Raw genomic sequence first — 23,044 nt, forward strand, 5'->3', positions numbered from 1 at the left:
GAACCTTCCTCTGTATAATTTTCAATAAACTATAGTACTTGTTAATTTTATCTACTATTAATCAGTCTGTATTCATAGGATATTTTATTATCATCAAGTTTCTCTTAATTTATGCCTATAATTCCAGTAGACATAAATTGGGGGAGATTGTTAGGAATATGTCTTAGGCTTGATGATAAGTTCACCAAAATACCTTAGTAGATTTAATTCAGTGTTTTTGCAGCTCTCAACGAATGATCACCTTAACATCCATTGAGAGAGTAGTAGCTTATGTATTAATAAGTCTTGTAACACATTTCTGCATACTACAATACCTTGGAGATCTAGAAGTTGTAGGATATTTAAAGTCATGTTGACTACTAGATTGATATGCAAAGTAGGTTGGCTAAATGTAAATATTAGATGCCTTGTAATTTTGTATAAGTAAAATGGAGTTAACTACTATGGAAGAATTTTAACGGATGATTCTACAAGGTTTCAACGGATGATCCAAGTCACATTCAATGGATGATCTAATGAAGCTTTGACGGATGATTCAACACAGTTTCAACGGATGATCCAATCAAATTTCAACGGATGTTCAAATTCAAATTACAGTTGATGGTGACTTGATAATCACATGCATTGATTGTATGCAAATGGAATATGGCAGCCTATTTACAGGTTTTAGAGAATAAATGTAATAACCCCAATTTTTGAGAAATTTTGAAACCCTTATGAATAGTGTTTTTGCTGAACGAGAAAACTTTTCATGCCACGCTATGTAGGGGTTCTGTTATTGATCTTATGGGATATTATTAGTACTCTATGTGGTATATAAGTGTATGTAAAGATCGTCAGAATCCAATTCCGAACACTTTGATTTTTCCCGGAAATCCACAAGATACGGAGAGAATTGAGTATAAGGTAACAGGATAAAAAGGATTGAAATTAAAGGATTATAGGAGAGGATCATAAAAGGAATATAATATATTGAGAAAGGTTAAGGGAACCTAAGTAATAAGATCCCGGGTATGATCCCTCAAACGATAAACGAGAACGAAAGATAAGCGAACCGTAAAACAAATAAGTGACCAAGAGACAAGCTTGTACAAGAAGCCAGGGATTGTGACATCATCAAACCACAAGGTGTGGACAAGTGGGAGCATAATGACATGTGCAAGGTGACACAAGCATGACATAGAAGGGAAGGAAGTGTGGTTGAATTATAACCACACAAAATCAAGGTTAATTAAGTCATTAACCAAAAACAACACAAAAATCAACCAACCAAGCAAATCATTTCATTTTCATCAAACAAAACACAAAAATATCTTCTTCCCAAGCTAGCTCTCGGCCCATTTCTTAAAATTTGAAGATCCAAGCTCCACCACTTACTATTTAGCAAGGTAATTATCTAAGCTTCCCCATGGATAGTTACATACTTCCTATAAGTTTAAGCTTCTAATTCCAAGCCAATCTTTTTCTATAAATCAAGGAAGAAGATGGTGAATAGTAACCTTCAAGAAATAACTTTAGTTTTCTTGAATTTTTATGAAAGATTAAGGTTATACAAGCAAGGATCAAGGTTCTTTTAGGCATTCAAAGCTCTTGGGTTGTGTTAGGAAGCTTCAAGGAGGTATAAACAACTTTCACCTTTAACTTATAGTTTGAACTTTGAGTTTTGATGAGTTTATGGATGGATTAATGTATATATAGAAATATCCATGTATGTATAGCAAGATCCATGTATGATAGATGGTTTGGTTAGATTTGTGGTGATTTTGGATATGAATCTTGGTTAATGGTTAATGAATCTTAAGTTATGGTTAGTAGATCATGTTTGTGGTTGAATAAGTTGGAAAACCTTGAGATTATGGACTGACTTTGCCTTGATATAAGTTGTGTTTGAGGTATTGATGATGGTTGGGTGGTTTGTAGTGAATTGGTAAAGAATTGGAGTGGTATAAATATTGGTAATCGCGTAAACATAGCCGTCGTAACGTCCGATTTTCTTTAGACTGTTTTGTGCATAACATTAGGACCCGAGGACCCCCTGCTAGATTGTGACCACTGCCATGTTTAGGTAGCTCATGTTACGAGCTTCGTTTTGATATGTAGTTCGTTCGATTCCGATGCACGGTTTAGGAGAAACGACCGTTTCAAGTAACGGCGTTTCGCGAACGAAACTTTTTCCCTCGCCTTACTTTGAAACATAGGTTAAAGACCAAAAAGGGTTAATTAATGTATGAAACATTTATGGTAAGTGTGTTAGGCAGTTGGTAAGACATTCGCGAAGGAATCGCTTTAAAACTCGTAAAGGTTAAATTATTAAAAATGGTGGAGCCGAGGGTACCCGAGTGACTTAAGCGAATCAGTAAGCGCAGAATAAGCGTTAGAGTCTAAGTTAGTTAAAGTATAGATTTACAAGTGACTTTGGTTTAATTCCAACTTACTTGTTGTTTATAGGTTACCAGACTCGTCCCGAGCCATTCGTAACCCCAGTCGCTCAGGCAAGTATTCTATCCGTTATACTGTTGTTGTGATGTATATATGTATATGCATTATCTTGCGATAGATGCATGATGTTTATATTAGCAAATGTTGCGATATATTGTAGCATGTGATATGGTATATATGCATGCCTGTTTCATATTCTTGAAATATATATCTGTTGGTTCAAATGCTTATTCGTTGCATAATACCTATGCTAGAGATAAGCGGTATTGCGTATACCCTTAGTATAGGGACCCAAAGGTGAAAATATTTTCTAAAACCGGGAGTCGAGGATCCCGAGTAGATTTTGTATATATATGGATATGGATATATATATATATATTTATTTATATATGGTTATAGTTTTCCAAACTATTAATCGAATAAGGTTTATTCGATAACTTTAAACTTTATTTATTATTGAATATTATTTCGAATATCATTCGAGGGCTTATGACTCTTTTATATTATTTATTGAATATTATTTGAATATTCATTCGAGGACTTATGACTCCTTTTATTTATTTATTGAATATTATTTGAATATTCATTTGAGGATGTATGACTCCTTTATTTTATTTAATGAATATTATTTATAATATTCATTCGAGGTATTATGACTCAGCGTATTTTATTTATTGAATATTATTTGAATATTCATTTGAGGATGTATGACTCCTTTATTTTATTTAATGAATATTATTTATAATATTCATTCGAGGTATTATGACTCAGCGTATTTTATTTATTGAATATTATTTGAATATTCATTTGAGGATCTATGACTCCGATTATTTGCTGAGGTATATTCTTTATTTTATTAAAGAATAAGGTGTAAATAATCAAACTTATTTTCGGTTATTCAAATAAAGATAATACTTTTATATAAGTATATCTTTGGTTATTTAATATTCGTTTTAAGTATAAGTTTTAAAACTTCTACTTCAATTATTTTTATAAAGATTATTCTTTATGGGAATATTAATTAAAATAATAATATTCAGTCATTTTCTAAAATATTCTGGGGACTGATTTACTTCATTAAATCAGCCTTACTCCAAACACTCTTTAAAGTGTTTTCGAGTCTTCAAAATGATTTTTAAAAGTCAGAGCGGATCCCAAAACTCATTTTTATATTTAAGATCTTCCTTTTAAGGGGATTTAAATACTCGCTCAAAACCTGGGGAATCCGGCTCTGTGGTGTATTTTATATTCGCAACAAGGTTGCAGATTTGGTAAATGAATTGATTACTTGCCCAACGTTCGGGAAGTAAGCCCCTCTCATTGAGTCGGCATAAGCGACAGGCCGGGGTACGGTCTATTATTGTGTAAGTGGCTCAGTGGGAGTCCATCAAATGCATAAGTGGCTGAGTGGCAGTCCAGCATAGGTCTTAATTATGACCAGGGTGATGACCAGTGGGGAATTCGTCCATCTACTAGTAGAAAAGGTTACTTATTGGTATCTTTGCCTGATCAGCGAGATATCGGGTTTATGCCAAAATTCTTTTCCTTTCCAAAATTCATTGGATGTTTCAAACTCTGTTCATACTTTGCATAACAGAGGTTCCAGGAAATGTTTAAAGGGATATATGTATGTGGATATATATATATCGGGACTAAATAAAGTATCTCATAACTTTTTCATTCAATAATATTTCAAAGATTGAATCTATTCAAGTCTTATCTTGTGGTCTCATCAGTGGGATGAACTTTTGAAACTGGTTATAACTTGAACGGTGGTAGTTCAAGTAGTATTTGGGAATGATATAAGTGTAGTGAAGTATTTGGTAACTTCATCTTTTAAACTTATATCTAATTAATAATTGTCTTATGAATGACAAAGATTTTCAGAAAAACGTTGAGACAAGGTTAGATATATGAGATCACCTTGCAACGATATTTTTTTATATACAGTTATACACTGGGACTTTGTGTATATTATGCATGGAAGAGGACTTCCAATATTTTGAAAAGTATATATGTATATATATATACTGAATATTTTGCGACTTCATCGCATTAAGTTATTAACTTGGTTCATTTCTTTTGACCAAGACTTTCATGAGTATTATGAGTAGACTCATATACTGTAAATCATTATACATATTATTTTGGTGGGCTTGCTGCTCACCCTTGCTTTATTTCTTCATCACACAACAACAGTTAGGAAAGATGGCCAGACTCCAGCAGACCCAGCGCAAGCGCGTGGGAAGCGTCCCGCGTCTTCCCGTTGATGTTGTAGCTGCTATAGCTGCAGAGGTAGATCTATTGTAGATCAGACCATCTACTTTTGAGAATCAATTATGTATAATTATAACTTGTGGCAGATAATGGCAATTAACTGTAAATTTATCAAGTAATCATTTCGGGTTGTAATAACTTTTAAATTGTGGATTCAAAGACTTGTACTTATTTAAATTTCATCTCTGAGACTATAACGGGTTGTGGTGTGTGTTAGCGTGGGGTCACAGCATAAGGTTATTTATTATTAATTAAGTGAAGTGATATTGTGGAAAGAAAGACCGTGACGACCCGGATCCCCGACCCCGGATCTGGGGGTGTTACAGAAATGGTATCAGAGCTAAGCGTTATAAACCTCAGAGATGATGGGACGTTAAGATAATAAGTTCACAAAGATAATAAGAACTCTTGCCAAGTTCATAGTCGGGCTACCTAACGTAGTACTGACAGTTAAAACCCTTATGGGAACCCTTATAAATATCGTGATAGGAGCGTAGTTCGTTATCGTATATGGTAGCGGGACTCCGAACCCTGAGGTTGAGGAGCAACATCGCGATGATATTTTATTACTAATTGGAGATCGGATTGCGGATCCGATAGAGTGTCCTAATGCAGGACCGGATGATGTTGATAGTGAGGATGTAGCGGTTGATGATGTTGTCCTAGAAGGGATAGTTATTGAGGAGGATCCCATGGAGGATCCTGACAAGAATGAATAAAGGACCACTGAGGAATTGATGACCATGGTTAGGGAGACTACCAGAGGTAGGATTGGCCGGTCACTACCGGAGGTTCGTTCAAGTTGTAAAGATAGTAGCCCCTTTAACGCGGCTTACTCGTAAGACTGAGAAGTTTGAATGGACAGAGAAATGCGAGAACAGCTTTCAAGAACTGAAGCAAAGATTGGTGATGGCCCCTATGCTGGCGTTGCCGGATGGAAAAGGAGATTTTGTGAAGTATAGTGACGCTTCGCACTAGGGCTTAGGGTGCGTGCTTATGCAGCACGGTAAGGTAATCGCGTACATGTCAAGACAATTAAGGTAATATGAAATTCGATATCCCCGCCCATGAGCTTAGGCTCGTGGCAATAGTTTTGCCCTAAAGGTTTGAGGCACTACTTGTATGGAGAGAAGTATGAGATTCGCAAACCATAAGTACTCTAGTACATTTTCCCATAGAGAGAGCTCAACATATGCCCGAGGAGGCGGTTAGAGCTAATCAAGAATTCTTTATCATTCGGGGAAAGCCAATGCGGTGGCTGATGCCCTTAGTAAGAAGGAGAAACTCAAGATGATAATGTCTTTTGGAGAGTTTATAAGAGATTTTGAGAAAATGGAAATAGTAGTGAAGGTAACCGGAGCCGGTACCGAAAAGCTGTTTGAGATAGCAATACAGCCCGAAGTATTGGAAAAGAACATATTGTGCCAGTAAAAGTGATGAATGAAGGCAGAGAGCCAACAAATAGATAAGAGGTTAATATCGAGAAAGATGATAAGGGAATAATGAGGTATTCCTATAGAATTTGGGTTCCGAAAGTTCAAGAGCGTAAGGATGAGATCTTAGATGAAAGCTAGTTTGAGGAATAAGATTTAGAGCAAACCCTGAACGTGATAGTTAGGGAGGTCGCCATCAAGATAGAAGGAACCCATGACATAATGGAGTGGAAAATGAGGATTTTAAATTAAAAGATGACCCCAATTATGGGGAGTAGGATGAAACATTTCATACTAAGGAAATAGAAAGTCGAGTAAGGAAAGGAGACCCGAGACGGTACTCCTATACGGCAATTCATGGACCTGTCTAAAAAGAACTTAGACTATTATCCCCAACCACCACCCTGAGGAGACAGTGCGGTGGGAAATTCTTTCATAACCTTTAAGTCGCTAAGCTCTCAGAGTTCCAAGGAACAAGCTGACCCAGTCGAGGCAAGAGCCTGGCTAAAGGAAATAGATGAATCATTTGAGACTCTAAATGATTGATGAACCACAAAAGACTGTTTTGTCACTTACCCTCCTAAGAGAGAGGCCACCCGCTGGTGAAAGGCCAAGGAAGGTACGGAGCAAGAGATTATAATAAACTGATTTAAGTCCAGTCAATTGTTTTCGGGAAAGTAATTCCCAAAGATAAGGAGATAGTGTAAAGCTTTAGAGTCAGAACAAAGGCAGACGAGTATGATAAATTATGAATCTAAGTTGTAAAAGTTGTCAAGATTCGTTCGGAGGACGCGAATCCAGAATGACGGGATATTTGAAATCAATGCTTATGTTGTGTTGGTTCATGAAATAATGATAAGAGAAAGGAAAATAAAAAGGAATTGAAGTGGAAAGGAATAAAAAGGCAACAGAGTTTGAGGAATGATAAGGGAGTTGGGTATGAGGAAACCCTAAAGACTCCTATTAATAGAAATAGAAAAGTATATGATCGTCAGGATGAGGGTGATTCACCATGAGTTAAAGTTGACGGTTGAAGGCATGAGAGATGCATATAGTTTATCCCCTGTAAGTTGGGAGGATTCGAGGAAACCTTGAGATAATTCGAAGGATAAATAATGAGACGCGGATAGACTAAGGGGATAAGAAAGTAAGAAATTAAGAAAATTGGATGAAGGAAGTGACCTTCAAGAAGGTGAAGTGTAAGACCGGTGGCATGATACCCAGAAAGGGAGACGCCAGATATGAAAGATATCCCAACATTGAGGTGACTGTTGAGATAAACAACAAAAGTAAATAAGGAATTATTAAGAAGAAGTTCACGTTGAACACGACCAATATCTTCCAGAACATCCATGTTATCGTTACCAGATTAGGCAAGAAAAGCGGATAACCGTTGTTATCTTTTGGAGGCCATTTTGATTAACCTCATTTTGTATACAGATGTTATTGTGAAATTAGGCATTTACTATCGAGGTGGGAATGATTGAATAAGATACCCATATCAGGGATATATGACTTTATTTATCCATGGAAGGATGCTTGTACCTTTTTAAAGGTGGAATTAAGGATAGAACATCGGTAACTTAAAACGAATCCTAGGGGAATGCATAAAGGTTGGCATTTCACCCTTAATAGGGATAGTATGAGTTTTGACAGTATGAATTGGAAAGGATTAAGGTAATAATAACCTTTAAGGATCAGTGGAGAAATTCTTCAGAAGTATATAGACAATGGTTCTACTATTAGTAAATGGTATTGTGATATGCCCTGTATCTAGGGAATACAGGAGGAACGATTGAAGGATAACCTTAGAGGTTTTATAAGGAAAAAGGTAATATTCAAAATTCTCAAGAATGGAAATGGGGATAAAGGAAATATGACGTAATTATAATGATGCCAAGTGGGGCACGTGTTAAACCACGAGAAAGTATGGATCAAACCAGTAAAGGTTGAAATTGTTCTAGGCAATTAGGACTTAAGATAAAAGATGTTCTAAGTATAGTTGAGAGTCAGTCGTGACAGTGATTAACCTCTAAAGACTAAGGCAATAACTTATGGAAAAATGGTGATTTTTTTTTACTCATCAGATTTTAAGGAATACATCTTCACATAAGCTGTGATTGAAATGAGGTAGAAAATTATTTGGAGGTGGTTAAAATGACATTGACTGTAAGGAAATTATACTATCAGGAAAGGCCAAAGAGGTGGCCGACACTTTAAAGGTAAGAGGATAATTATAGGCACTTGTGCCAAAGGAATACAGTGATGATGGTTAAAACTGTGAAGGTTGTATTATGGTTTGGAAGATTGACATTCCTTCTGATGACTGTGCAATACCCAACCGTAATAGTAGTTAGTAAAGGTTTAATTCGTGTAATCGCCATGAGCGGGCTATCTATCTCAGAAGATACTATCTTGAGATAAGCCAGGACCATAGTTCAAAAAGGACTAAACAAACCTTTGAGTTAAGTCTTCTATTGAAGGCATATGATTAAGAATGGTATTAACCTGCTATCGTTGCTTTGAGCGAAACTCTTCTGCAAATTTTATCTGCTTCATGTCATGAAAGTACGTCAGAGTTTGGAGTGTTCTTCATGAATTGTGATTGGTGGTTATGTTAACTCCTTAGGAGAATTAGATACGAGATGGATGGACTCCGTATGGTTAGTTATTAAGACTTCATGGAAAATGAATGACTACAGTAGGTCAGTGGTGGACCTTAGTAAGGCAGCAATGATTCTGCGAGTAATGAGCTGATTACAACCGTGAGAGTTGTAATGGAATGGGTGTTGAGATTGAGTACCACTAATCGGGTAGTGGTAGTGTATAAGTTATCATTGATAGACTAATTAAGTAGAGTGTCTACCTAGTGAATTATTATTCTTTCTTATCAATAGGGAGTCGTATTATTATACGAGGAAGGTTGCGGTGCAAGCATAGAATTCTAGTAACGATGATGTCTAGAATGAGATCCCAGATTCGATTTTCGATGTCGAGGGCGTTTCAAAGGTAATTGTGTATGAGCTCGAGGAAGAGTATGGTCCATAGAATGATGGACGGGATAGCGAAAATATTTAGGCACGTGAAATGCGATGCTATAATACTTGATGTTGATATAAATACGTATATGTTTTGTTCTTCTATGACAAACCTCTATAGTTCAGAGGTAGATTCCAAGCCAGATATTTTATGGCAATAAAATTTTTATGAATATATAATTCTCTTCAGTTCGTTCTTTTCTCTTCTTTTCATTTCATGTAATCTGAGAAGAACAACCCTTCCAGAAAGGGGAGGTATTGCCGAATGACTATCTATCTGTGTGATAGAAGCCTAGTAGGATACCATCTATTGTTTAATTGCTTGTCAAGTACTAAAGGCTGGCCACCTTCTGTACTAACTATGCGATATAACAAGTGTTCATGATCATAGTGATCTCTCAACAAAGTCCCTTACTTCTATTTGATTGATCAAATTTTGGAAAATAGAAACAAATGAAAAAGGAGTAATAAAGTGGTGGTAGTATGCGGAATGGGAACACATTCGTGATACTGAGGTTGACGTGGTTATTAAAAGGTTATAGAACGCTAGCGAGCAAAAGTATAACCCGTATAATATTAGGAACGGAAGGTGATAGCGATTACGAACTGGAAAAGAATGGGTATTGAGAAGCAAAAGCTTTAATGTTAAAAGCTATGATGAGAGTCTGTGCAATAGACTTGAAAGAATTTGGAATGATCACTTAATTCGGATTGAGTTATCTTACGACAATAGATCATATGTCATTATCGAGATGTCGCCTTATGAGATCCTTGAGGGAAGACAATGTCGATCTCCCTTATGTTAGGATGAAGTTGTAGAGCGCAAGATGCTCGGACCCGCAGTAGTCCAAAGGACCAAGGATATGATAGATCTAATCAGAGGACGGCTGGTAGTAGCCCAAGATGGACATGATAAGTATGTTGATTTGACACGAAAGGATAAAGAGTATGAAATAGGGGACCTAGTAATGTTATAGGTATCCCTTGGAAAGGATTGATGAGGTTCGGAAAGAAAGGAAAGCTAAGTCTACAATTTGTTGGACCCTTGGATATATTAAGACGTTTGGGAAGTTAGCATATAAGCTAGCCCTAACCCCGAATATGTAGCAAGTTCATAACGTGTTCCACGTATCAATGTTAAGGAAGTGTAATTCGGATGCCAGTCAAATAGGGGCATATGAGCGCATAGATATGCAACCCGACGTAACCTATATGGAGCAACCAGGAAGGGTTATAGAGTGAAAAGGAACAAGTGCTTAGGAGAAGGATTATCAAACTAGGCAGAGTTTGGTGGTAGAACCACAATGTGGAAAATTGACTCGAGAGTTAGAAAGTGTAATGCTAAGAAAGTATCCCCATTTGTTTTCTATCTGATTCCGGGACGGAATCCTTTTAAGGAGGGGAGACTGTAATAACCCCAATTTTTGAGAAATTTTGAAACCCTTATGAATAGTGTTTTTGCTGAACGAGAAAACTTTTCATGCCACGCTATGTAGGGGTTCTGTTATTGATCTTATGGGATATTATTAGTACTCTATGTGGTATATAAGTGTATGTAAAGATCGTCAGAATCCAATTCCGAACACTTTGATTTTTCCCGGAAATCCACAAGATACGGAGAGAATTGAGTATAAGGTAACAGGATAAAAAGGATTGAAATTAAAGGATTATAGGAGAGGATCATAAAAGGAATATAATATATTGAGAAAGGTTAAGGGAACCTAAGTAATAAGATCCCGGGTATGATCCCTCAAACGATAAACGAGAACGAAAGATAAGCGAACCGTAAAACAAATAAGTGACCAAGAGACAAGCTTGTACAAGAAGCCAGGGATTGTGACATCATCAAACCACAAGGTGTGGACAAGTGGGAGCATAATGACATGTGCAAGGTGACACAAGCATGACATAGAAGGGAAGGAAGTGTGGTTGAATTATAACCACACAAAATCAAGGTTAATTAAGTCATTAACCAAAAACAACACAAAAATCAACCAACCAAGCAAATCATTTCATTTTCATCAAACAAAACACAAAAATATCTTCTTCCCAAGCTAGCTCTCGGCCCATTTCTTAAAATTTGAAGATCCAAGCTCCACCACTTACTATTTAGCAAGGTAATTATCTAAGCTTCCCCATGGATAGTTACATACTTCCTATAAGTTTAAGCTTCTAATTCCAAGCCAATCTTTTTCTATAAATCAAGGAAGAAGATGGTGAATAGTAACCTTCAAGAAATAACTTTAGTTTTCTTGAATTTTTATGAAAGATTAAGGTTATACAAGCAAGGATCAAGGTTCTTTTAGGCATTCAAAGCTCTTGGGTTGTGTTAGGAAGCTTCAAGGAGGTATAAACAACTTTCACCTTTAACTTATAGTTTGAACTTTGAGTTTTGATGAGTTTATGGATGGATTAATGTATATATAGAAATATCCATGTATGTATAGCAAGATCCATGTATGATAGATGGTTTGGTTAGATTTGTGGTGATTTTGGATATGAATCTTGGTTAATGGTTAATGAATCTTAAGTTATGGTTAGTAGATCATGTTTGTGGTTGAATAAGTTGGAAAACCTTGAGATTATGGACTGACTTTGCCTTGATATAAGTTGTGTTTGAGGTATTGATGATGGTTGGGTGGTTTGTAGTGAATTGGTAAAGAATTGGAGTGGTATAAATATTGGTAATCGCGTAAACATAGCCGTCGTAACGTCCGATTTTCTTTAGACTGTTTTGTGCATAACATTAGGACCCGAGGACCCCCTGCTAGATTGTGACCACTGCCATGTTTAGGTAGCTCATGTTACGAGCTTCGTTTTGATATGTAGTTCGTTCGATTCCGATGCACGGTTTAGGAGAAACGACCGTTTCAAGTAACGGCGTTTCGCGAACGAAACTTTTTCCCTCGCCTTACTTTGAAACATAGGTTAAAGACCAAAAAGGGTTAATTAATGTATGAAACATTTATGGTAAGTGTGTTAGGCAGTTGGTAAGACATTCGCGAAGGAATCGCTTTAAAACTCGTAAGGGTTAAATTATTAAAAATGGTGGAGCCGAGGGTACCCGAGTGACTTAAGCGAATCAGTAAGCGCAGAATAAGCGTTAGAGTCTAAGTTAGTTAAAGTATAGATTTACAAGTGACTTTGGTTTAATTCCAACTTACTTGTTGTTTATAGGTTACCAGACTCGTCCCGAGCCATTCGTAACCCCAGTCGCTCAGGCAAGTATTCTATCCGTTATACTGTTGTTGTGATGTATATATGTATATGCATTATCTTGCGATAGATGCATGATGTTTATATTAGCAAATGTTGCGATATATTGTAGCATGTGATATGGTATATATGCATGCCTGTTTCATATTCTTGAAATATATATCTGTTGGTTCAAATGCTTATTCGTTGCATAATACCTATGCTAGAGATAAGCGGTATTGCGTATACCCTTAGTATAGGGACCCAAAGGTGAAAATATTTTCTAAAACCGGGAGTCGAGGATCCCGAGTAGATTTTGTATATATATGGATATGGATATATATATATATATATTTATTTATATATGGTTATAGTTTTCCAAACTATTAATCGAATAAGGTTTATTCGATAACTTTAAACTTTATTTATTATTGAATATTATTTCGAATATCATTCGAGGGCTTATGACTCTTTTATATTATTTATTGAATATTATTTGAATATTCATTCGAGGACTTATGACTCCTTTTATTTATTTATTGAATATTATTTGAATATTCATTTGAGGATGTATGACTCCTTTATTTTATTTAATGAATATTATTTATAATATTCATTCGAGGTATTATGACTCAGCGTATTTTATTTATTGAATATTATTTGAATATTCATTTGAGGATGTATGACTCCTTTATTTTATTTAATGAATATTATTTATAATATTCATTCGAGGTATTATGACTCAGCGTATTTTATTTATTGAATATTATTTGAATATTCATTTGAGGATCTATGACTCCGATTATTTGCTGAGGTATATTCTTTATTTTATTAAAGAATAAGGTGTAAATAATCAAACTTATTTTCGGTTATTCAAATAAAGATAATACTTTTATATAAGTATATCTTTGGTTATTTAATATTCGTTTTAAGTATAAGTTTTAAAACTTCTACTTCAATTATTTTTATAAAGATTATTCTTTATGGGAATATTAATTAAAATAATAATATTCAGTCATTTTCTAAAATATTCTGGGGACTGATTTACTTCATTAAATCAGCCTTACTCCAAACACTCTTTAAAGTGTTTTCGAGTCTTCAAAATGATTTTTAAAAGTCAGAGCGGATCCCAAAACTCATTTTTATATTTAAGATCTTCCTTTTAAGGGGATTTAAATACTCGCTCAAAACCTGGGGAATCCGGCTCTGTGGTGTATTTTATATTCGCAACAAGGTTGCAGATTTGGTAAATGAATTGATTACTTGCCCAACGTTCGGGAAGTAAGCCCCTCTCATTGAGTCGGCATAAGCGACAGGCCGGGGTACGGTCTATTATTGTGTAAGTGGCTCAGTGGGAGTCCATCAAATGCATAAGTGGCTGAGTGGCAGTCCAGCATAGGTCTTAATTATGACCAGGGTGATGACCAGTGGGGAATTCGTCCATCTACTAGTAGAAAAGGTTACTTATTGGTATCTTTGCCTGATCAGCGAGATATCGGGTTTATGCCAAAATTCTTTTCCTTTCCAAAATTCATTGGATGTTTCAAACTCTGTTCATACTTTGCATAACAGAGGTTCCAGGAAATGTTTAAAGGGATATATGTATGTGGATATATATATATCGGGACTAAATAAAGTATCTCATAACTTTTTCATTCAATAATATTTCAAAGATTGAATCTATTCAAGTCTTATCTTGTGGTCTCATCAGTGGGATGAACTTTTGAAACTGGTTATAACTTGAACGGTGGTAGTTCAAGTAGTATTTGGGAATGATATAAGTGTAGTGAAGTATTTGGTAACTTCATCTTTTAAACTTATATCTAATTAATAATTGTCTTATGAATGACAAAGATTTTCAGAAAAACGTTGAGACAAGGTTAGATATATGAGATCACCTTGCAACGATATTTTTTTATATACAGTTATACACTGGGACTTTGTGTATATTATGCATGGAAGAGGACTTCCAATATTTTGAAAAGTATATATGTATATATATATACTGAATATTTTGCGACTTCATCGCATTAAGTTATTAACTTGGTTCATTTCTTTTGACCAAGACTTTCATGAGTATTATGAGTAGACTCATATACTGTAAATCATTATACATATTATTTTGGTGGGCTTGCTGCTCACCCTTGCTTTATTTCTTCATCACACAACAACAGTTAGGAAAGATGGCCAGACTCCAGCAGACCCAGCGCAAGCGCGTGGGAAGCGTCCCGCGTCTTCCCGTTGATGTTGTAGCTGCTATAGCTGCAGAGGTAGATCTATTGTAGATCAGACCATCTACTTTTGAGAATCAATTATGTATAATTATAACTTGTGGCAGATAATGGCAATTAACTGTAAATTTATCAAGTAATCATTTCGGGTTGTAATAACTTTTAAATTGTGGATTCAAAGACTTGTACTTATTTAAATTTCATCTCTGAGACTATAACGGGTTGTGGTGTGTGTTAGCGTGGGGTCACAGCATAAGGTTATTTATTATTAATTAAGTGAAGTGATATTGTGGAAAGAAAGACCGTGACGACCCGGATCCCCGACCCCGGATCTGGGGGTGTTACAGAAATGGTATCAGAGCTAAGCGTTATAAACCTCAGAGATGATGGGACGTTAAGATAATAAGTTCACAAAGATAATAAGAACTCTTGCCAAGTTCATAGTCGGGCTACCTAACGTAGTACTGACAGTTAAAACCCTTATGGGAACCCTTATAAATATCGTGATAGGAGCGTAGTTCGTTATCGTATATGGTAGCGGGACTCCGAACCCTGAGGTTGAGGAGCAACATCGCGATGATATTTTATTACTAATTGGAGATCGGATTGCGGATCCGATAGAGTGTCCTAATGCAGGACCGGATGATGTTGATAGTGAGGATGTAGCGGTTGATGATGTTGTCCTAGAAGGGATAGTTATTGAGGAGGATCCCATGGAGGATCCTGACAAGAATGAATAAAGGACCACTGAGGAATTGATGACCATGGTTAGGGAGACTACCAGAGGTAGGATTGGCCGGTCACTACCGGAGGTTCGTTCAAGTTGTAAAGATAGTAGCCCCTTTAACGCGGCTTACTCGTAAGACTGAGAAGTTTGAATGGACAGAGAAATGCGAGAACAGCTTTCAAGAACTGAAGCAAAGATTGGTGATGGCCCCTATGCTGGCGTTGCCGGATGGAAAAGGAGATTTTGTGAAGTATAGTGACGCTTCGCACTAGGGCTTAGGGTGCGTGCTTATGCAGCACGGTAAGGTAATCGCGTACATGTCAAGACAATTAAGGTAATATGAAATTCGATATCCCCGCCCATGAGCTTAGGCTCGTGGCAATAGTTTTGCCCTAAAGGTTTGAGGCACTACTTGTATGGAGAGAAGTATGAGATTCGCAAACCATAAGTACTCTAGTACATTTTCCCATAGAGAGAGCTCAACATATGCCCGAGGAGGCGGTTAGAGCTAATCAATAATTCTTTATCATTCGGGGAAAGCCAATGCGGTGGCTGATGCCCTTAGTAAGAAGGAGAGACTCAAGATGATAATGTCTTTTGGAGAGTTTATAAGAGATTTTGAGAAAATGGAAATAGTAGTGAAGGTAACCGGAGCCGGTACCGAAAAGCTGTTTGAGATAGCAATACAGCCCGAAGTATTGGAAAAGAACATATTGTGCCAGTAAAAGTGATGAATGAAGGCAGAGAGCCAACAAATAGATAAGAGGTTAATATCGAGAAAGATGATAAGGGAATAATGAGGTATTCCTATAGAATTTGGGTTCCGAAAGTTCAAGAGCGTAAGGATGAGATCTTAGATGAAAGCTAGTTTGAGGAATAAGATTTAGAGCAAACCCTGAACGTGATAGTTAGGGAGGTCGCCATCAAGATAGAAGGAACCCATGACATAATGGAGTGGAAAATGAGGATTTTAAATTAAAAGATGACCCCAATTATGGGGAGTAGGATGAAACATTTCATACTAAGGAAATAGAAAGTCGAGTAAGGAAAGGAGACCCGAGACGGTACTCCTATACGGCAATTCATGGACCTGTCTAAAAAGAACTTAGACTATTATCCCCAACCACCACCCTGAGGAGACAGTGCGGTGGGAAATTCTTTCATAACCTTTAAGTCGCTAAGCTCTCAGAGTTCCAAGGAACAAGCTGACCCAGTGGGGAATTCGTCCATCTACTAGTAGAAAAGGTTACTTATTGGTATCTTTGCCTGATCAGCGAGATATCGGGTTTATGCCAAAATTCTTTTCCTTTCCAAAATTCATTGGATGTTTCAAACTCTGTTCATACTTTGCATAACAGAGGTTCCAGGAAATGTTTAAAGGGATATATGTATGTGGATATATATATATCGGGACTAAATAAAGTATCTCATAACTTTTTCATTCAATAATATTTCAAAGATTGAATCTATTCAAGTCTTATCTTGTGGTCTCATCAGTGGGATGAACTTTTGAAACTGGTTATAACTTGAACGGTGGTAGTTCAAGTAGTATTTGGGAATGATATAAGTGTAGTGAAGTATTTGGTAACTTCATCTTTTAAACTTATATCTAATTAATAATTGTCTTATGAATGACAAAGATTTTCAGAAAAACGTTGAGACAAGGTTAGATATATGAGATCACCTTGCAACGATATTTTTTTATATACAGTTATACACTGGGACTTTGTGTATATTATGCATGGAAGAGGACTTCCAATATTTTGAAAAGTATATATGTATATATATATACTGAATATTTTGCGACTTCATCGCATTAAGTTATTAACTTGGTTCATTTCTTTTGACCAAGACTTTCATGAGTATTATGAGTAGACTCATATACTGTAAATCATTATACATATTATTTTGGTGGGCTTGCTGCTCACCCTTGCTTTATTTCTTCATCACACAACAACAGTTAGGAAAGATGGCCAGACTCCAGCAGACCCAGCGCAAGCGCGTGGGAAGCGTCCCGCGTCTTCCCGTTGATGTTGTAGCTGCTATAGCTGCAGAGGTAGATCTATTGTAGATCAGACCATCTACTTTTGAGAATCAATTATGTATAATTATAACTTGTGGCAGATAATGGCAATTAACTGTAAATTTATCAAGTAATCATTTCGGGTTGTAATAACTTTTAAATTGTGGATTCAAAGACTTGTACTTATTTAAATTTCATCTCTGAGACTATAACGGGTTGTGGTGTGTGTTAGCGTGGGGTCACAGCATAAGGTTATTTATTATTAATTAAGTGAAGTGATATTGTGGAAAGAAAGACCGTGACGACCCGGATCCCCGACCCCGGATCTGGGGGTGTTACAATAAAGGAGCATTTTCATTTCCATGCTAACTTGAAGATATTCAAATATGCTGGATAGAGAAATGAAGAAGTACGTAACTAGACTAAGATACTTTTGTTTTATTAGTTTGTCGTTTTACCATGTAACTTGGGAATATATAAACCAAGAGTAGCAAGTAGAATAGAAATAAGAAGTAAGTAAGAAATTAACTCAAGAAATAGATAAAGTTATATATGTGAAGAATTTCTCAGTTCCCTGTAATTTTACTTGTAAGCAGCTGTGTACAATCCTTGTATCACAGAGTTCTCGGTCATATATATATATCTGGTGGAAAAGTTCAATCCACCAGAAACTTTTTAAATACTTGTGTTTAATTACTTTGTGTTTGATTACTTCAATATTTTCATTCCGCACTTTTTCCTTAATCAAACACTGTTATATGTTTGAGGTGGAATAGTTCTTGAAATCGAAAAAAAACCAGAATTACATTCAACCCCCCATTCTGTAATTCTTTGTTAGATTGTTTGGGAATAACAGAAAGGCAAGAAGAGGATGGGATCTAAACCTGCCTCTACTCCTAAAACTGCTCCCAAGCAGGCTTTAAAGCCTAGAGGTGATGTTGCAAAGGGTGATACTTGTCACTATTTCAAGAAACTGAGACATTGGAAGAGAAACTGTCATGCTTATTTGGAGGATCTGAAGAAGAAGAAGGCTACTGAAGCTTCTGATTCAGGTATTTATGTTATAGAAGTCAATTTGTCTACTTCTACATCTTCGGTATTAGAAACTGGATGTGGTTCTCACATTTGTATAAATGTCCAGGAACTGCTGGGAAGTAGGATATTGGTGAAGGGAGAAGTCGACCTAAGTGTTGGCAATGGAGTAAAGGTTGCTGCTTTAGCTATAGGGACTTATCATTTATCATTGCCCACTGGGCTTATTTTAGAATTAGATAACTGTTTTTACGTGCCTGTAATTTGCAGAAATATTATTTCGGTTTCTTGTTTGGATAAAAAAGGTTTTTCATTTTTGATTCATAACAATAGTTGTTCCTTTTCATTGAATAATGTTACCTATGGGGTTGCACGTTTGTTTAATAGTTTATATGTTCTTGATTTAGATACTTCTGTCTATAACATAAATAATGATAATAATTGTATTAAGATGAAAAAATCAAATAAAACCTACCTCTGGCATTATTGTTTAGGTCACATAAATGAGAAACGCATTTCCAAATTACATCAAGATGGTTACTTGGATAAGTTTGATTTTGATTCATACGAAGAATGCAAATCTTGTCTCATTGGCAAAATGATTAAATCTCCTTGTACCGGACAAGGTGAAAAGGCCACCAAACGATTATGACTTATACATAGTGATGTATATGGTCCAATGCGTATGATGGCATGAGGTGGCTTTTACTACTTTATTATGTTTACTGATGATTTCAGTAGATATAGATATGTATACCTTTTAAAGAACAAATTCGATTCTTTTGAAAAGTTCAAAGAATACATGGTTGAAATGGAAAAGCAAATAGGGGAAAGTATAAGAGTTCTACTATCAGATCATGGAGGAGAATACTTAAGACTCAAGTTTAAAGGTTTCTTTAAGGAGTGTGGTATCATATCACAGCTTACTCCTCCTGGAACGCCTCAATGGAATGGAGTTTCTGAGAGGAGAAATCATACCTTATTGGACATGGTGCGATCGATGATGAGTCTAACAGATCTTCCAATAAGTTTATGGGGTTATGCTCTAGAAACGGCTGCATATACACTAAACTGAGTTCCAATAAATCGATTCAAAAGACTACATATGAGATATGGACTGAGAAACGTCACATCATGTCATTTATGAAAGTATGGGGATGCGAAGCATTTGTGAAACATTTGGTGTCTAACAAGCTAGGACCAAAATCAGATAAATGTTATTTTGTGGGATATCATGAAGAAACTAAAGGTTATAGTTTCTATAATCCTACCGTGAACAAAGTGTTTGTTGCTCGAATCGCTATATTTCTTGAAAGAGAATTACTTTCCAAGAAAAATAGTAGGAGGATTATAGATCTCGATGAATATCAAGATGTACAAAATAATATTGAACCAAAGTTGGAAAGTGGACAGGATGTACATCAATATGATCCTGCTCCAGAAACACATGTTGTTCGTAGATCTAGTAGGACTCGTCATGAGCCAGAGAGATATTATGGATTTCTCTTGAGTCTAGATGATGATATGATGCTCATAGACAATGATGAGCCTCTTACCTACCAAGAAGCTATGAACAGTCCAGACTCCGAGAGATGGCTAGAGGCCATGAAATACGAGATGGAATCCATGTATCAAAATAAAGTATGGACTTTAGTTGATCCAGCTGAAGGGGTAAAACCTATAGGGTGCAAGTGGGTTTTCAAAAAGAAGACTGACACGGATGGTAAAGGACAGACCTATAAGGAGCGTCTAGTGGCAAAAGGTTTCAAACAAATTTATGGTATAAACTATGATGAGACTTTTTCACCAGTTGCTATGGTCAAGTCCATCAGGATTTTGCTAGAAATAGCTGCTTACTATGACTATGAGATTTGGAAAATGGATGTCAAAACTGCTTTCTTAAATAGGAGAGTTGAAGAGGATGTATACATGATACAACCTGAGGTTTTTGTCGATCCCAAGTTTGCTAAGATGGTCTGTAAGTTGCTTCAATCTATTTATGGATTGAAGCAAGCCTTATGGACATGGAATCATCGTTTTGATGAAACAGTCAAAGAATTTGGCTTTATTCAAAATGAAGATGAACCATGTATTTACAAGAAGGTTAGCGGGAGCCATGTGGCATTCCTAGTACTCTATGTAGATGACATATTACTAATAGGGAATGACATACCTTCTCTACAGGCTATTAAGACTTGGTTGGAAAATAGTTTTTCGATGAAGGACTTAGGCGATGCTACCTATATATTAGGGATCAAGATCTATAGAGATAGATCAAGGAAATTAATCTACCTAAGTCAGAGTACATACACTGACAAAGTATTGCATCATTTTGGGATGGAAGAGGTAAAAAGAGAATATGTCCTAATGTGTCACGGGATATTGATCTCAAAAGATAACTGCCCTAAATCATTAGATGATAAGGGCCGTATGAGCAAAGTTCCATATGCTTCGGTAATTAGATCTATAATTTATGTGATGATATTCTTAAGTACTTAAAGAGGGTCACTAGACAGCTGTCAAGAATATTCTTAAGTACTTAAAGAGGAATAAAGATTCATTATTGGTGTATGGAGGAGATGAGAAGCTAGTTGTAAAGGGTTACACTGATGTTAGATTTTAGTTAGACAGAGACAATTCAGTATCTCGGCCATGTTTTGTGTTTTGCCTTAATGGAGGTGCTGTAAGCTGGAAGAGTTCAAAGCAAGAGATAGTATCTGATTCTACAATGGAAGTTAAGTATATTGCTACTAGTGAAGTAACCAAAGAGGCTGTTTGGATGCAAAAATTCATAACGGAACTTGGTGTGTTTCCATCGATCACAAATCTAGTTGATCTCTATTACGATAATAATGGAGCCATTACGCAGGCTAAAGAACCAAGGGCCCATTCTAGAGATATACTTAGAAGATATCACCTTCTTCGAGAAATTAATGAGAGAGGAGATATACATATATGTAAAGTGCATACTGATGATAATGTTGCAGACCCACTAACTAAGGCTGTTAGGTAATGAATACAACACAGAGGGGGGGGGGTGAATGTGTTTTGGATATTTTTAAGACTTTTTGAATGTTTGTTACTTGGTTTACAAAGCAGATTAGAAATGCAGTAATATTATGTTGGCTGAAATAAAATAGTGCACACAATATTTCAAAACTCACTTAATTTTGTATTAAAATCAAGCTAGTGTTTTGCTACAAATCCCGGGTTCTTTGTAAGTAAAGCACTCAGCTTCTTTTCCTTGAGAGAGTTACAAGAAAAACTAGATCTATTTGATACAATTTAAAAGCAAAAAACCAGTGTTTAATTTATAGATTAGTAAACACAGGTTTATACAACATGTAATAAGATGTACTAAACCCTACTTTAAGTTATCTCTAAAGCTTTCCATTTTTAGCTTAGTTAATCCTCGCATATCCTGTAAATCTGTGACTTTCCTTTGTTAGTTAATATTGGCCTTTGATCTTGTACTCTTAAAGCTGCTTTTGTAGACTTTTCAATCTAAGTGATTACATCGTTTGTTGATTGATAATCTTAAATATTCAACTTGTCTGCATTCTGTACTTGAGGTTCATATCGAGATCTTTAGTTTGTTGTATAGAGAACTGACATCTCGATAAGTATAATGGCTTATCGAGATCTCTTAGTTCTCTATAAGTATCTTTGACTTGTCGAGGTCTATGAGTTCTCTATAAGTGAACTTGGGTTGTCGCGGTCTCCAAATTTCTGCATGCAGAAATGACTTGTCGATATCTCTGAGATCTCTATAGGCATTTTGACTTGTCGATATCTCTGAGATCTCTATAGGCATTTTGACTTGTTGATATCTCTGAGATCTCTAATGAGAAAATTGACTTGTTGATATCTCCAATCTTCATATCTTAATTTTGACTTATCGATATCTCTGAGTTCTCTAATGCAAAAATGACTTGTCGATATCTCAGAGATCTCTATATACATTTTGACTTGTAGATATCTCTGAGATCTCTAATGATAATTTGACTTCTTGATATATTCAATCTTCATGTCTTCATTTGGCTTGTCGATATCTCCGAGACTTCTCTATAAGCTATTTTGGACTTCTCGATAAGTCATTCTGGAGTTCTCGAATGAATTCTCTATATGACTTGATCTGTGACCTGTAGATATCTTGACTTAGAACATTTTTCCTAAAACAGATTTATTCAACTCCAAGATTCTTCACAATTTCTCTGAGGCATGATCTTCTTGATCTTCTTCTAGAGTTTATTCTTAGGCTTGAGACTGTTTACAAAAAAAATAATCCAGTCTGATCTTTGACATTTTTACAGACTCAAGTAATACAATACAAAATACAGATTTAGATTATCATACAACTAATTCTTAGGGCTGTCAATTTGACTTAGTCTTGTTATGATACATGCATATCTTGCACAACAATCTCCCCCAATTTTTGAGAAGATTGCTTATCACAAATTCATGCCTGGTAACAAGACTAACCCCAAGTTACAATGAAACAATAAAGATTACATAAAAATTGAAAGAAGTACAACTTTTATACATTAAGTGATTACATGAGTTTGATAAGAAAATTCATTACATGAAATCCTCATAGCCTGGTTCCTTTCTAATAAGGTCCCTAAGGTTTACTAGCACTTGAAGTTCCT

The sequence above is a fragment of the Apium graveolens genome, chromosome 4 (assembly GCF_009905375.1).
Source record: "Apium graveolens cultivar Ventura chromosome 4, ASM990537v1, whole genome shotgun sequence".
NCBI classification, from domain to species: Eukaryota; Viridiplantae; Streptophyta; class Magnoliopsida; order Apiales; family Apiaceae; genus Apium; species Apium graveolens.